The sequence below is a fragment of the Danio rerio genome, chromosome 14, assembly GCF_049306965.1.
Source record: "Danio rerio strain Tuebingen ecotype United States chromosome 14, GRCz12tu, whole genome shotgun sequence".
Lineage (NCBI taxonomy): Eukaryota > Metazoa > Chordata > Actinopteri > Cypriniformes > Danionidae > Danio > Danio rerio.
Window position 1 is genome coordinate 19,670,097 of NC_133189.1, and position 17,696 is coordinate 19,687,792.

Genomic DNA, 17,696 nt, shown 5'->3' on the forward strand with positions numbered 1-17,696 from the left:
TAGTGTATAAAAAATAAAAAAAATAAAATAAAAAAATAAAAAACTAAAGTAATGCTGGCTGATGTAGCAATCCTGAACACTGTAGGCACATGAACATTTTATTGAGTTTTATTAAAAATACAAAACCATGTAGCAAACACATAAAAACAACACTGCTAGCACTTTTCTGAGAAACAAATACAACAACAAATACTCTCAATTTTGAACAATCTGAAATCATTTTGCACATTAGTCTTGTACACTCACCGGCCACTTTATAAGGTACACCATAAAAGTACTGGGTTAGGCCCCCTTAACTGCCTTAATCTTTCGTGGCATAGATTCAGCAAGGTACTGGAAACATTGCCCAAAGATTTTGGTCCATATTGACATGATGGCATCACGCAGTTGCTGCAGATTTGTTGGCTGCACATCCAAGATACGAATCTCCTGTTCCACCACATCCCAAAGGTGCTCTATTAAATTTATATCTGGTAACTGTGGAAGCCATTTGAGTACAGTGAACTCATTGTTATGTTCAATAAAAAAGTCTGAGATGATTTGCGCTTCATGGCATGGCTTGTTATCCTGCAGGAAGTAGCCATCAGGAGATGTGTACACTGTGGTCAATAAGGGATGGACATGGTCAGCAACATTACTCATGTAGGCTGTGGCGTTGACACGAGGCTGAATTGGTACTAATGTCCCCATATTGGGCCAAAAAAATATCCCCCACACCATTACACCACCACCAGCAGCCTGAACCGTTACAGGGCAAAATGAATCCATGCTCTCATGTTGTTGACACCAAATTCTAATGCTACCATATGAATGTTGCAGCAGCTTTTGTCCAATTTTGGTGAGCCTGTGTGAATTGTAGCCTCAGTTTCCTTTTATAAGCTGACAGGAGTGGCACCCAGTGTGGTCTTCTGCTGCTGTCACCCATCTGCCTCAAGCTTTGACATGCATTCAGAGATGCTCTTCTGCATACCTTGGTTGTAATTTATTTTTTTAGTAACTGTTGTCTTTCTACCTGCTGGAACCAGTCTGGCCATTTTCCTCTAACCTCTGGCATCAACAAGGCATTTGCACCTACAGAACTGCCGCTCAGTGGATATTTTCTCTTTTTTGGACCATCCTCTGTAAACCTTAGAGATGGTTGTGTGTGAAAATCCCAGTAGATCAACAGTTTCTGAAATACTCTCTGTGGCACCAACAACCATGCCACATTTAATGTCACTTATATGACCTATTTTCCCCATTCTGATGCTCAGTTTAAACTGCAGCAGATGTCGTGACCATGTCTACATGCCTGAATGCATTGAGTTGCTACCGTGTTATTGGCTGATTAGAAATTTGCGTTAATGAGCAGTTGGACAGGTGTCCCTAATAAAGTGGCCGGTGAGTGTATATGTACAAAATTAAATTTACCATTAAATTTACCCTCATTTAAAGGGATAATTTGCTCACCCTTCACTTTTCCCAAACACAAGTTTTTGCTTCTGTTGAATATATAATATACTGAAGAATGTTGGGAAAAACAGCTGTTGACTTTAGTTTTTGTTTCTACTATGGCTATCAGCTGCTTTTTTCCAACATTCTTCAGAATGTCTTGTTTTGTGCTCATTAGTGTTACACTTTACAAAAGTTTAGTCACTTGAGAGTGAGTTAATGTTAAAAAAAAATATTTTATGTGTGAACTCTCTTTAATATTCTAATAAGTCAAACTCCCTGAAGTAAACTACTACCAGAGGAACTACTACCAGAGAACTTTTCTGCTGACCTTTGAAACATTACATGCCCTGATATCTTAAGAACTTACAAAAAGTTCATAAATCTAAATGGCTGGGGACTAAAATGGCAGTGTGTTATATCAACATATTCAAATTCAGGAAGCTGGTCATGAACACATGTGACCATGCAAATTTAAGCTCCAGAGATATGCAGACTCTTTCTTTAAACCTCTCTCGAGGAGTTAAAGTAAGTAGACTAAACAGTTTCAGTGTACATGGAGAAAGGTTTGTGTACTGATGAGGACAGGTTCTTTTAGGGCGTAACAGTTGTGTTGACAATGTAAACGCTACTGTGTGTGTTTGGCAAGGAGGGTTGCAACAGTAATGTGCAACGTCTGGGACCTTGTTGAAGCCAACCAATGAAATGTAATCAAATAAGGAACTGTAAAGAAACCCAACAAGTAAAACAGGACAGCATAAACTGGCTACAGACCAGTATTTGACAGTCAGTCATATTTAACCAAGCAAATCTGAATATGTTATTTTAACTAGACAAATGATCTATGTAGTTACAAAAAATCTAATAAAGTAAAGTCTAATAAAGTCTAATAGACTAACTTAGCAACAATATAACATCAGCTATATCTCAGCATCAGAACATCACAGAGAACCAGGGATTGGCTCGTTTGACTTTTTCAAACTGTTTTAATCTATCTATCTATCTATCTATCTATCTATCTATCTATCTATCTATCTATCTATCTATCTATCTGTCTGTCTGTCTGTCTGTCTGTCTGTCTGTCTGTCTGTCTGTCTGTCTGTCTGTCTGTCTGTCTGTCTGTCTGTCTGTCTGTCTGTCTGTCTGTCTGTCTGTCTTTCTATCTATCTATCTATCTATCTATCTATCTATCTATCTATCTATCTATCTATCTATCTATCTATCTATCATCCATTCATACATCCATCCATACTTTTTTAAATTGTTTTAAACTAAATAGACTATTGCCAACAGGCTTTCTCAAGCCAGCCTCAAAGTTTGTCTCAACAAACTTTAATAATCTTGTTTTTATTGCCATTTTGGTAAAAATTCTGTTGAAAAAGTCTTTAAGATCAAGCAGAATTCTCTGTTGGCTGTCACTTTGGTATGACTTTAGCTAATCAATTTTGGCCAATGCTAACATTTTTTTTTCCATGGATCAAACATCCAGCTGTGCAAGAAAGCCTACAATCTGACATTAAAGAAGTCATCTTTCAATACTGTATTGTGACAAAACATATTACAAGTAACTTTTATTTTATTTCTCGGACCTTGAAAGGCATGAGGCACCAAAAGCGGCCCATATTAAAATGGATTTGAATACTATTTTGGCTAAAATAGTCAAAAGAGTGGTTATGATACCAAGCTAATTCAGAATAGTGCTTAAAATGTCTCTAAAATGAGGAGTCCAAAAAAAAACACCCCTTTGACCAGGCTGTTTACAGGCCTGACTCAGGTTTTTTTTTCACAGAATACGAGAGCCCTGTACTTCTCATAACAGCTGTCAGGGTGTACTTTATCCCTTACATTAGCAGTATAGTTTTGTATTGCTAAAAAGTCAATTTTCAGCTGATAAAACTAAAAATTGCATGTTGTATCCTACTTTAAAGTGGCCCTATTATGTTTTCAATGTCTCCTACCATTGGTTTACAGGCCAGATCAATAAACAGTGCAATTTTCTAAAAACATTCATTGTGGTATGACCTATTTCTCACAGTGTCTGAAATTATTAGTTTAAGGTACAGGTGTCCAATTTAGTGAATAACGAAGGGCCGTAGCTCTGCACAGTTTAGTTTAAACCCAAATGAAACATCTGATCAAACTAATTGAGTCCTTTAGGCTTGTTTGAAACCTACAGGTGAAGCTGTACACACTGCACTTTTCGACAAAATACTTTTCGTGCAACAAGTTTCGCAGTTCGCTGTGTTGGAAAGATCAAGCTTGGTGAGCTCTGACCTGCAAAATCACATCACGTGGCTCTGTGAGACCAATCAAAGATCAAAATGTTACCTCTCTATACAGCAATTTTAAATATGGACTAGGGCTGTGCAATTTGGGGAAAATATCTAATTGTGATTTTTTTAACAGATATTGCTATTTCAATTTGATTTGCGATTTTTAATTTTGTAATCAAGCTTCAGCTCAATATTCTGTATCGTAGCTTCTTACGTCTAAAATACAGCAAGTGTTAGATACAAAAGAAACTGAAAAGATATTAACTAACTCCATTATTTATTTAAATTTGTTTATAAGTATGCAGAAATTAAACACAAATTTTTCTATAGAGCAAACCGTCGTGCGTTATGCCGTTACTTGCCTTTGTGGTGTTTTTTCATACTGTGTAACAGCCGCTAATTGAGTGTCACTAGCAATACTTTTAGTTGACTTTTTAGCAACACACTTTTCATATAGCCACCTGTGGTGCTTTTAAAGGTGCTGGTTGTTGTATTTCCTGCAGTGATTTTTTTTTTTACTTGTTGTGACCTGTTTTTGTTTGGTGTGTGACTTTGAAACTAAAATATTCCCATATTATCGACATGCTGTTTTTCTTTGATATGAATTTGTCAATTAATGCTTCTGAAGCGGCAGGCGCTATCATCCCATTTGTCTGTGCTTTGCTGTTTGTTTTATTGTGGGCATAGTTTGGTTGAGCAATGCTGATTGAAAGCCAATCGCTCACTTTTTAAATGTCTAATCATTGTGTTAAATCTCGCCCCATTTCGCAGTGCTTCACATGCTCAAACTGTATTGTGACTACGGCATGAGTGTGTTGAAGCAGGGTTGAAACTAAACTGTGCAGGGAAGCAACCCTCTGGGAACTGAATTTGACACCCCTGGTTTAAGACATAGGTCTCAAATGTGATTCCTGGAAGACCACAGCTCTGCAAAGTTTTGCTCCAACCCTAATCGAACACACCTGGGGCTCCATTTTGACGATCCATGCGCAAAGTGCAAAGCGCTGGGCGCAAACGCATTAAGGGCGTGTCAGAATTCACTTCTGCTCTTTTAAGGATGGAAAAATCCGCTTTGCGCTGCGGCGCATGGTCTTACAGGATTGAGCTTATTCTCTTACTGAGTTATAGGTGTGTTTTGAGAATAAACCAATCAGAGTCTCATCTCCCATTCCCATTAAGAGCCAGTTGCGCCTCGCCATAGCGCATTTGCTATTTACATAGCGGACTTTGTAAGTGGAAAAACTGAACACTTCACTAGAGAGAAAACAGTTGAACAGAGCATCTACAGGGTGAGAATGGGAGATGAACCTCCTCATTGTTTACTTTCGCTTTCACTCTCATGGATAGGGAAACCTGTTGTACGTACAGATATCCATTAGCCTATACATAATTAATTTTGTTTATTAAGAGCAAATATTTGTTTCAAAACTATTTCCAAATTCAGTTCTAATGGGCGCACATATGAGCGCAAATACATTTGCTATTTAAACAGCTGGTGCAAAACGTCAAAACGACTCTTGCGCCGAGCTGAAACTAGCAAACAACAATTGCGTCATGCCTTGAGCCGCATTGCGTCGGGTGTATGATAGGACTCCTAGTTTAACAAATCAAGGTGTTCAAGACTGCAAGGAACTATTAAACAGGTGTGAGTAGGAGCTGCATGTAGGTAAACCCTGCAGATCTGTGGCCCTCAATAAGTTTGACAACACTGGTTTAAGGATCTGGTCCCTCTAAAATCCTCCTTTCAGAGATTCTGTTTTGGTCAGTTTTGACTGGTCTCCATATGGGTTTGCAAGTTCAATGGTTGGTCGGTGTTTTGCAGATTTTAACTCCAACCCTGATCAAACAAACCTGAACAAGCTAACTAAGGTCTAACTAAGGTTAGCTAACTAACTTCCATAGGTGTGTTGAGGCAATGTGGAGCTAAATTCGGCAGGACACTGCCCTGCAGGAACAATTTGGTAAGCCCTGTATGGCTTGTAGTCTGTGTCGGGAACAAACTTTTCCACATCTGGAGTTCCAGAGGCTTCCTCAGCACTACCAGAGATATGAACAATAACAATGTCAGTTTTACTGTATCAGTTTAAGATTTCATGCTTTGGAAATGCATGCATGCAGAGAGAATTTGCTTTCAAAGCACAGAAAGTCTTTTCGATGTCAACAACATAAATCTAAATATTCCATCCCTCACTACAGTGATTGATGGCCAGTTTAGATGTATTTCATCGGCAGCAATTTTTTTTTTATTATTTTTAAAAATTACAAATGTATCTATAGTGTTATTAGACTGTAAATATTGACATTCTCAATGTTCAGTTTTACATCATACAATTTTATCATTAAATACAAAGAGTCAGACCCAACTCTACCCCTTAGCCCTTCCCTTAATTGGGACACCCCTACCCCTTTAAGTGAACGCTGAAAACGAGGGGTAGGGGTGTCCCAATTCCCTTTAGCTTGAAGGCGTAGGGCTAAGGGGAAGGGGTAAATAGCCTTTCGAACAAAGATTTTCAGAACCACACTCAAAACCAAGGGGTAATTAAATTTCCCAGAATACACCAGCCACAACAGCAGTATAGCTGCACCCAGAAGTAAGTAAGATCCACAATTTAGTATTTTTGTCATTTTTACAAATTTTTATAACAAACAAGCACGTGTTTTTAATACATTCATAACTGCGTTTGTGTTTTATTGTCATGCTTTAAAAAAAAACATGCTAAATGTTGCTATCTATAATCCCTAATAATAACTCCTGTATAGCAGTCCCACAACATTTAGTCACTCGCTGACACTCGAATCCCTGTCAGAAAAGTCTAGTGTCTGGGAATGAGCTTTTTACGATGTCTGCTATAATGTTTATGTTGTTTTTTGTGTGTTTACCTGAATATGGCCACGGTGTAAATGCGCAGTGTAGTTACGATCTTATTGCCACATTAGATTGTTATGATAACATGCTACAGTTTATGCCTTCAGTTATTTCCTAAAGATAAATACCAAAAAATAACGCAACTGAAATAACTACAGCAGTCATGATCATCGATCTCATATGAAGCAAGAGATTGCGATGCCACGTGTGCAGGTGCCGTAGTGAAGTCCCAGTTCTTAGGGTTAAATTTTGAAGACCTTCCCTTTTACACTCTGTTTTAAGGGCCAAGGGAAAGGGGAAGGGGAAGAGGTAGGGGTACAAAAATAGAATTGTGATTGAGCCTTGATCTTTTATTTTTCCTGCTCAAAGAAAAAAACACTTCTTGAATGTATCAAACATCAAATAAAAATATTGGCCTAGTTCAGAATTGTGTTCTGCTGCTCAATAAGCGGGAGAGATTGAGCTTTTTAAAGTATGCTGGAGTACCTTTGGCTCTCCTCTCTTATGCATCAGGCACTTTACTACATTAGTAACACTTCTATGTTTCTGTTTGTACAGACAGCTCTTTTATATTGTCGTACTTTATACTTTTTACTACAACCACTTACTCTATATTGAAAGTCTTTTAACAGCTTATATTTGATTTTATTTTCTATTGCATAACTTCTATTTCTGCAAATTTAGATTCTTATTGTTGTTATAATTATAGTTGTTGTTGTTGTTATTATTTTTAAGGTCATGAGCGGTTGTGTAAGCATTTCACTGCATATCATACTGTGACTCTGTGTGTGACAAACAACATTTGAATTTAAAACTTGAATTTCCATTGTACCTTCAGTAGAATGTCCCAACGAACTCACAAACAGCTAAATGTGTCCAGATGTAGGCATTTAAAATAGTTAGAGCTTTTTAATTACTTCCACACGCATCTCACCTCTTTTGTCATAGTATGCTACCCTCACATGTCTCTCGTTGGCCTCACCATAGTGCTACCATAACAAATGATGAAAAACCATCAGTTTATCATAACCAGTTATGGTCTGTTTCTAACTAAACCTATCCAATTATCTACATTGTGACACACAATAGAAACAATTAATTTTGACACTCCAAAAAAGATTCTGTTTGTTCATTTAAAAGGAAACAAATAATCAATAACAAATAATTGTCCAGTTATGATAAAGGCTCAATCTCCTCTTTGTACAAATTTTTCTTACGAATCCTCGAAATCAAAACTAAGGTTATGGAAAGAAGATAAACAGCTGAAGTCTATATATATATATATATATATATATTAGTATATATATATATATATATATATATATATATATATATATATATATATATATATATATATATATATATATATATATATATATATATTAGCGCTGTCAGAATGAATGCGATTAATTTGAAATAATTAACGCGTTAAAAAAAATTAACGCAATTAACACTTTTTTTTTTTTTTCCTGTTGTGGCCAGGGGCAGACGCCGGGCAGTTTCCCGCTGTTTCGACGTACTTTTTGGGCCGGGCTGATCATCTGCTTATGATTTGATCGGCCCATAAAGCACTTAACAGTCTGTTATGTTTTTCAGCCTCAGTGATTGACAGTGCTGAGAGCTGTCACGCTCTGAAAGTAAGATGTTTCTTTTCCGGACAGAACGGCCGAGTGACATAATCTGCAGCCCATTAGTTATTTTCTTTACTGACATTGGGCTGACCCAATCACAAACTTCCATGTCGGGCTCTGTGTAATGTAGGTGTGCATTCGTCAAAATAGCCGAGAGTCCCGCCTGTTTCTTATGCGTGGGTCCGCCCCGCGGGAGAGCAGGCTTTTGCATCTGCACTCTGCAGCGGGGCACAGATCAATATACTCCTGTTTATTCTATCTAGTTACCTATCTGTCCATATAAATATACTTTTTTTTTTTTTACTTTTAATCTGCACCACGGCCGCGGCAACTTCCTCCTGCTGTTTCCTGAACCTGCAAGTCTTTATTTTACAAATTATAAAGAATGTCTGCTTCTCAATTTCTATGAGTAGTGTCAGTCATGTATTTTAAGATGCACTCGGTCAGAAGACAAACGCATAAGATATCATGACATTGTGTTTTTGATCGTCAGCATGATGTAGGCTTAAAGTGACAATAATATTTATACAATATGGTTAATATAATGATATTTATACATGACCAAACTAGTGTGCAACTTAAGCAACTTTCTTTTTTAAATTTAGTTTTGTAGTTCTGCCCAAACAAATATTTGTTGCATTTTTTTATTGTTTAAGTTCATTTGATTGACAATGTAAAATATTTTAGCATCGTTTGATGTTTCATTGTTGAGTTAAAAAAATGTAGGGTCTCTGAAACATTGCTTTTATTATTTATCTTTATTTTATTAATCAACATTAACTGTGTGCATCAGCAGGCAGTTTTTGTTATGCTCATTATTTTCTTGGCTCCCTCAAAACACACAGGCACCCACATTTCCAGTGTGGATTATAATTTTATTTTAATAATAAATAAAAAAAATGTAGTTTTTTAATTAGTCAACTCTCGTTATTTCTTATATATGGCTTTTGTGCTTTTATAGAATGGGAGTTCGTAAACCTATTCAAGGGCATGCACAGATTTTCAATACTTTATTATTTTTTTGCAGTCCACTTAGAATCCAACATGGAAATCAATGTTTTCTTTATTGGCATTGATTGTTTTGAAATTCAAATGGCTTTAACATGCCTGTGTTTTTATTTCTGTAATAAATATGGCTGTTAAGCCAGGCTATTGATGGTTTATAGTGGGTATGTTGTTTACATGAAGAAATCTGTGTTACAAGTTAAACAAAAATTCTAATAATGAATTATATTTTGAATTTAAACAGTATTTGTCTTGCGTTTACATAAATTTTACACTCGAATAGCCAAAATTACAAGTTTCAGCCTTTTAAATGCGATTATTCGCAATTAATTTTTTTTAAAAAGTGCGATAAATTAGTTAAATTTTTTTAATAGATTGACAGCACTAATATATATATATATATATATATATATATATATATATATATATATATATATATATATATATATGGGAATGTGTGAAAGTGAAACCCTTTTGGCAAGGTGTTATTGAAGTGATTGACCAAATCTTATCACCATTACCATTGGATCCTAAGATTTTAATCCTGGGTATACATCCTGTCTATACATCCTGTCAGCCCTCTCTAACAAAGCAAAGAGGTCAGATTCATGTACATTTTACAAGCTAAACATATTATAGCTCTTAATTGGAAAAATATAATTGAACCTAGAATTGCAAAGTGGAATGAAGAAATGCTGTCACATATGTGAATGGAAAAGATCACATATACTGTCAAAAAGAAACAAAATGTGTTTGACGATATCTGGAGACTAGGCATAGGATGATAACCTGTTTCAAGGTTTACCACGGTTTGTAAAAGTCAAGGTTTTGTTATAAAAAATTTTGTAAAACCATTTGTAGGGTATTTGTGAAGTTTTTTTTAAAGTGTTGTAAGAAAATTTTGAAGCAAATGAAGATAGTAGAAGTCAATGGTTTATTTTAATTACCGGTATGTAGCCTGACATGTTTACTGTTCCAAAATATTATAAATGGTTCTTAAAAATTTATATATGGTGTTAAATGGGGGAAAATGTTGTTGTTTTTTACTAAGACATTTAAAATAAATTATTTTGCAGCAATTATAGATAATTTTATGATAATAAGCATAAAACTGTGATATTTTTATCTAAGGTTATCATACCGTCAGAAACTTATACCTGCCTATGCCTACTGGAGCCCTTTTAATTACTTCCTAAAATACAATGTAAATGTTGGCAGTCTGCTACAACAAGTACAAGCTCTGAGGGAGTAGGGTAGTATTATGGTCTAAACATAGACTTGGGAAACACTCTTTACTTGATTTAAACAACCCAGATAATTGTTTGTTGAAATTCAATGACAATTGGAAACTGATGCAGTTTACCCAGGAGCTGCAAGTCAATTTCACAAACAATTACAGCAAATAAGACACCGCAAATAATGCTGAAAATGTATTATATTATCAATTACACTCCAAATATCTTTCGTTTTACAACTTTAAAAAAATAATCAGTGTCCACCTTGTGAGAAGTCCAAATCTGTTTGTGTGACATCTCCAACACGATTCTCATCCTGAAACTGACACAACATAAATGTATATTTATAGTCTGGAGAAATTATTTTCAAGTTTTTCTTCATGTTTTGAAGGCTTGTAAATCACAATTCTCCTTTATTCTCAGGTCTTTCATCACCACGGGAAGCTTGTGCGATGCATCCAGACAGACAGAAGCAGAATTGATCAGCACCGGGCGGCCAGAACCACACCCACAGCACCGGCCATCACATACCCACTGCAGCTGAACATCTGTGCTCATCAAAGCACCGCGCATCACAGATCAAACCCACTGACCGACTGCCTGCCTGCCTGACATCATCATGACTGACAGCCGCGAGAGATGACAGAGGATCGCCGCTAATCATGTGTGTTCTTCCAGCCCGGATCTACACCGTTTACAAAGCATCACGAGGACAGATGTCAGTGGCACATTACCGGGCCAAATGCAATGAATTAAACATGGGTGTGATGTTGCAAGCGACGAGCGCACGAGCAGGGTGATTAAACTCTCTGGGTGAAAGTGATGAGACAACCAAATTCACTGATAACGCTCATTCAACCATTTATCGATATATTCGTTTAATTATGCTTCCCCATACAGCGGAGAATCAAACGGAACCATGCACCGATCCCGGTTATAATGAACATTTGTTCGTACGATACCCAGTAACTTGCCGTGAGCGTCTCAGGTGTCCGCGGTCGCTCCTGCGGGCCGATAATTTGTCCTTAATTCGGCTCTGACCGGAGAAACACACCGGGCGACGGCATCTCACAGCAGTTGCGGAAGTGTAGAGGAGGGTGGCGTGTGTGTGTTGATGCTGTTGTAGTGCCGATAGCGTTACATTAGTCTCCACTACACACGCAAGAGAAATCCGACGGCGAATTTTTAAATCCTACTACCGTGAAGGTGGCGTGTTCAATATTCATGAGCAGCGCTTTCGCGATTGGAGGAGGGCGACGCAGCGTCGTTATTACTATGTATTTAACATACATGAGCTAAGCAATTTCTCATATAATGTATTAGCGAAGTCACATTAGTTTGATGAATATTCATTAGCACAGCCTCCCTCATAGTAGGCTACTGTGTGTAATTTCAGCGAACACGCCCACTGTAAGGCACAACTCATGAAGAGCATCATTTAAAACTAAAATAGAAAAAGTACATTCTAAATACTTAATAAATGTTTAATTAAGTGAACATGTTTGGGTTGTTTAAAAATAAGCAATAAAAGCCATAGACAGACAGTAAGACCAACTAAACTGAGTTGCTTAATATAAACATTAACATATTATAAACACATAAAGATCCTGCCAGAGCAGTTTTATAATAGAAATTCATTGATAAAACTTGTATTAATTTTGTATTAAATAATTCCAAAAATGCTTTTAAATGACTGACTTCTGTATAACACTTTAAAACATGAATATACTCATTTATTCATACACAACAAATCATTCATCTGTAATAAATAGTATTGAAATGAATACATTATATATATGTACATATATATGTACATATATGACACTGTATATATACATATGTATGTATGTATGTATGTATGTATATATGTATGCATGTATGCATATATGCATGTATGTATGTGTGTGTGTGTGTGTGTGTGTGTGTGTGTGTGTGTGTGTGTGTGTGTTTGTGTGTATGTATGTATGTATGTATGTATGTATGTATGTATGTATATATATATATATATATATATATATATATATATATATATATATATATATATATATATATATATATATATATATATATATATATATATATTATGCACAATATATGCAACTACGATATCACACTCGGCACTGGTGGGAGTCGTGCCTTAGTTTCTCACCAGTGACAGTATAGAGCAATATAGAAATAGGTCATTATCTATGCTTGATAAAAGAAACAAAAACTGATTAAGCAAAAAGAACTGTTAATTATTTTCAAGCCCTAAATTTTGTTTTTTTGAATAATTGTATTATTTATTTATTTTTTTTTCTTTTTATATTGTACTTGTTTTGATATCAATATATTGTTGTTATTGCCCTTATATGTTCTGTGTTCTAAAATTGCAATTAAAAAAAGAATACAGCAATAGCGCACTGCTAAGTGTGATATTGCTCATTTATACAACAGTTCTGTCTGGTTCTTAAATCTGATTGGCAGATAGCCGTGCCATATTCTGCATATCAGAACTCCTACAGCCTTCTCACCCTTCTGTATTACTCTATCCACACAGAGTGACAGCAGATCAATAAACTCATTACAGTTTGACAATTATTGCAGCTGTTGGACAACCTAATGTACTTTTGAGGCTTTTTAGGCAAGAATGTAGTTGTTAAGATTGTAACTATGCAGCGCCATCCACAAGATGGCGTTAGAGACTGCATGATAAGAGCTTAGGGGAGGAAAAACCCATCGTAATTTTAAACTACAGCTAATCAAATCATTATAAAACTTGTAATAGACTTTCTAAGTCAATCTCCTTCTTTTGTGTGTGCTGTATTTAAACCATAGTAATTGTAGTGTGTTGAGTGTGAGATGGAAGTTACTGCAGACTAGTTCAGTAAACAGAAAGAAAGAAGAAATGCCTGCATGTGTTTAGCGCAATCTGGTAGTGTTTGCACTGCTTTAGCTTTTTCTGGGTTAATTATTGTGATATCCCCATTGCAACAGAGATATTAAAATGTCAGCAAAATCACCTGTTTTGTCTTCACTTTAGACATTATGCTGAAGAATCATTCAAATACTTGCACCGCAGGCTCATTCTAAAAATGTAGTCCTATGAACGTTTTTGGAGACTGCGAAATATGTCTCAGGAGGTACGTATTTTTGCAGTTTTTGCAAATCTATGAGAGGCCGTTGTGTGCACTTTTTCATATCTTAAATTTCTCTCTCAAGTGTCATTCGCGCCCGCTGTTCCGTGTAAATCCACCAGGGGCCGCTGTCAACTGACTGTCTGACCGACCGACCAATAGACTGACCCACCCTCCTTCATCCCTAAACCCAACCAATTTTATCAATTAAAAAAAATTGATAAAAAACTTTTATTTTTCCCCAATTTCTGTTTAATGAAGAGACGATTGTTTTCAACACATTTCTAAACATAAGTTTTAATAACACATTTCTAATTTATGTTTATCTTGATGACAGTAAATCATATTTGACTAGATATTTTTCAAGACACTTCTATACAGCTTAAAATGTCATTTAAAGACTTAACTGGGTTATTAGGTTAACTAGGCAGGTCCTGGTAATTAGGCAAGTTATTGTATAATGATGGTTTGTTCTGTTGACTATTGAAAAAAATATATATAGATTAAAGGGGCTAATAATTTTGGCCTTAAAATATTATTTAAAAAATGTAAAAAAAAATGATTTTATTCTAGCCAAAATAAAACAAATAAGACTTTTTAAATAAGAATTTCCTTGCTCTTTTAAAAATCATTTGGGAAATATATATAAAAAAAAAAAAGTCTAATTCCGATAAATATATATATATATATATATATATATATATATATATATATATATATATATATATATATATATATATATATATATATATAGCTGCTTTCGACTTGAAAATGTATTTTTTTTTGTAATTCAAGAACAATGCAATATATTAAAACTACTGGTATTTTCTTGTTTAATAATGTGAAGTTGCTTTGAATCATTCAGTAAATTTCTTAAAACGTGAATTGATTTCACTAACAACATACAACTTACAGTTCTTCAAACCTTCTTCCCAGCAGTTTAGCTCAGGTAACGAGTAAATGTGGAAGTAGTGAGAGAGGCTAATGTGGTTACAGCCTGAATGAATGAAACAGTCACAGCTCAGGAAAGCACCACCGTCCACTGCTGTGTAAGGAGGAGGGAGGGGTCAAGAGTGGCTCTTTGCTGAGTGGAGTGGAAAATCAGCCTCAGAAACATTACTAAAGTGCCATCATTCTGACCTAGATTTTCGCGTCTGCCTGTTTCTCTCTCTGACTCTCCGCTTGTATATGCATGTCAGAGTGCAGCTAAACACAGACGTTACTGCATGCATGATTAACACCACATGTGGACCACTACTCCGGGCCAAACACATACACACAGACACACAGACACACTAACACTACAACTTGATTTAGCTCATGAATAATATATTTATTTTTGCTTCTTTCACAAGAATCATAAGATAAAATCTATGACACTATCCACAGCCATGTCACCCTGCAGCCCAAGACCGGTTACTCACTGAAGCTAAGCAGGGCTGAGCCTGGTCAGTACCTGGATGGGAGACCACTAGGGAACACTAGGTTGCTGTTGGAAGTGGTGTTAGTGAGGCCAGCAGGGGGCGCTCAACCTGTGGTCTGTGTGAGTCCTAATGCCCCAGTAAAAGTGAAGGGGACACTACACTGTCAGTGGGCGCCGTCTTTCGGATGAGACGTTAAACCGAGGTCCTGACTTTCTGTGGTCATTAAAAATCCCAAGGCACTTCTCGTGAAAGAGCAGGGGTGTAACCCCGGTGTCCTGGCCAAAGTCCCTCTATCGGCCCTTACAATCATCCCCTCTCCACCGAATTGGCTCTATCACTGTCCCTCCACTCCACCAATAGCTGGTGTGTGGTGAGCGCACTGGCGCCGTTGTCCTGTGGCAGCCGTCGCATCATCCAAGTGGATGCTGCACACTGGTGGTGGTGTGGAGAGACCCCCCCTCATGATTGTGAAGCGCTTTGGGTGTATGGCCATACACAATAAATGCGCTATATAAATACACATTACATTACATTACATTACATTACATTACATTACTGGGAGTGCACAAAGGAATTTATTAATGCTTAACCAGCTTCTCATGAAAAATGTAACAATTCGTTAATGACTGACACATCAGCAGCTAAATTTAACTGTCACCATGAATGAATTCCCTGTGAACACCTATGTTTAATTAATAGTGTAATTAGTTTGTTAATTGCCACAATGTGCCAAAACTGTGTTTCATCCTCAAGCTGTTTAATTAATCATTAGCTAATCATTTGCAAATATATCATTATGGTATAACTAATAGGAGCAATATTTATTTATTTATTTATTTATTATCTATTTATACAATTTTAAACAGCAAAAGATTGAAAGATAATCAGGCCTGACTCAGCCTGTATGGTGTTTTTCAGCAGGTTCCTGCTCTGCAGAACACAAAAACAGACAGACATCTCATCCATCAACACAGTACATACAATCACCAAACATATAAAATAGAGAAAAGCAGGCTACTATCTCAGTGGCTACAGCGATAGCTGACCATCAGATGACGAGCATTTGTGATTTTTTAAAAAGCGTCAGTGTTGGTATTGTTTTTAGATGTTGTGAGCTCTCATTCCATGGCTTTTGTGAATACATAAAAGAAAGATCTCTGTCCATAACAGTTTTTAAAAGACCGTAATGGCAAACATCCATTTGTTACAGATCTGGTGGAACGATCAGTCCTTGTGTTGAGTTTTGGTACCAAAGCACAAAGGGCTGCTGCGATAATGTAGTTTTAAAATGTTAAAGCATTAGAAAGTGATAGAGCAAAACAGTGATGTGTCCATATACAGAAAGTCTGTTGTGGATCTTATAGGCCCAATTGTACAGTCTAGCTATCAGCTCCAAGATATCATTTGTTATGAGAGACCAAACAGGCAAACAGTAAGACAAGGTAGACAAGATTGAAGATTATGGCATGAAGACAAGTTTCTGAAAACGAAAAAGACAAAATTTGTCCTAATTTTCTTATAAAGAAATAGTTTTTGTTTCAGCTTTTTAGAAATATTTTGAACATGGTAGCAATACGTGAGGTGAGAGTCCAGACTGATTCCTAAATATTGATATGTGAATACAACAGAAAGTTTTTGATTTGAGAAAATGATGGGATATGATATGGATAAATTTCTCCTAGGTGATACACTCTGTTGTCTTAACGTTATTAGTCAAATGATCGGACTTTGACTTTCGGATGTCTTGCAGCCACTCATGTAAATGCTGAAGATCTGTATTTAATTTATTGTTAATTGTGTCTGTACTTGATCCACAAAAAGTACAGTGTCATCTGCGTACAATAAAGAATCTGAATGTTTAATTACCTGAGGGAGTTTATTGATTTACATCAGGAAAAATAAAGGTCCCAAAATACTTCCCTGTGGAACCCCCATAGAACAACCTAATGCCTGTGATGTTGTTTTACCAATTTTAACAACCTAAGATCTATTTGATAAATATAATGAAAACCTATCTATGACAAAAGAAGAGAGATTAATTTGTTTAAAAGAAAATTATGATTAACTGTATCAAAGGCCTTTCTAAAATGTATGTATACAGGTCCAGTGACATGACCTTTATTTAGTGCAATAGGTATATGTTCAGTAAATAAAAGCAATGCTGACATGGTTGACCGCAATGGTCTAAAGACATGCTGGCTATCACCAAGCAACTTATTGTCTTCAAGATACTCAATTAACTGATTATACAAAGCTTTTTCAAGTTTAAACATGTAGATTTATGCTGTAAAAAATGAGGAGTAGGGTCCACTTGAAAAAAGCTTGGACATGTTTTTTACTCAGAAAAGGCTAGTAAATCTTCAAAACCTTGCCAAGTAAAAGATTTACCATAATTATATGTACATTTAATTTTAAATTTTAAGCTTACTTGGGGAATTCTAAGTAAATTTCATTGACTTTTTGTTTATAAAATTTATTTAAGTCGTACATTTAAATATATTACTATTTTTAGATTTATATTTGATCCAAAATTCCTAGTTATCTTTTTGGTTATCCTGTAAACTTTACTTCAAAATGTTAAATAAAATATGATGATGCATTGCAACTGTTTCGTATTTAAAAACACTGCCAGACGTTTTCATTGAGTTCTTTAATTTGAATTAAAATTCTCAATAAGCAAATTTAAAAAGTCCTTTCAGAGGAAATGATGGCATC

At 35.9% G+C, this 17,696-nt stretch overlaps 1 protein-coding gene across 5 annotated transcripts in view; it reads right to left on the reverse strand.

Moving 5' to 3' along the window:
• Nucleotides 1-11,534, reverse strand: part of jakmip1 (janus kinase and microtubule interacting protein 1) — a 66,519-nt gene extending 54,985 nt beyond the window's left edge. For 3 of the 5 annotated variants that reach the window (XM_073921773.1, XM_073921774.1, XM_073921776.1), the window contains exon 1: nt 11,416-11,534. The gene's annotated coding sequence lies outside the window, so the exon portion shown is untranslated. Of the gene's footprint in view, nt 1-11,403 lie in introns of all 5 variants that reach the window. The other 2 variants (XM_073921775.1, XM_009291012.5) reach the window with 1 other exon arrangement.
• Nucleotides 11,535-17,696: the final 6,162 nt, after the last annotated feature.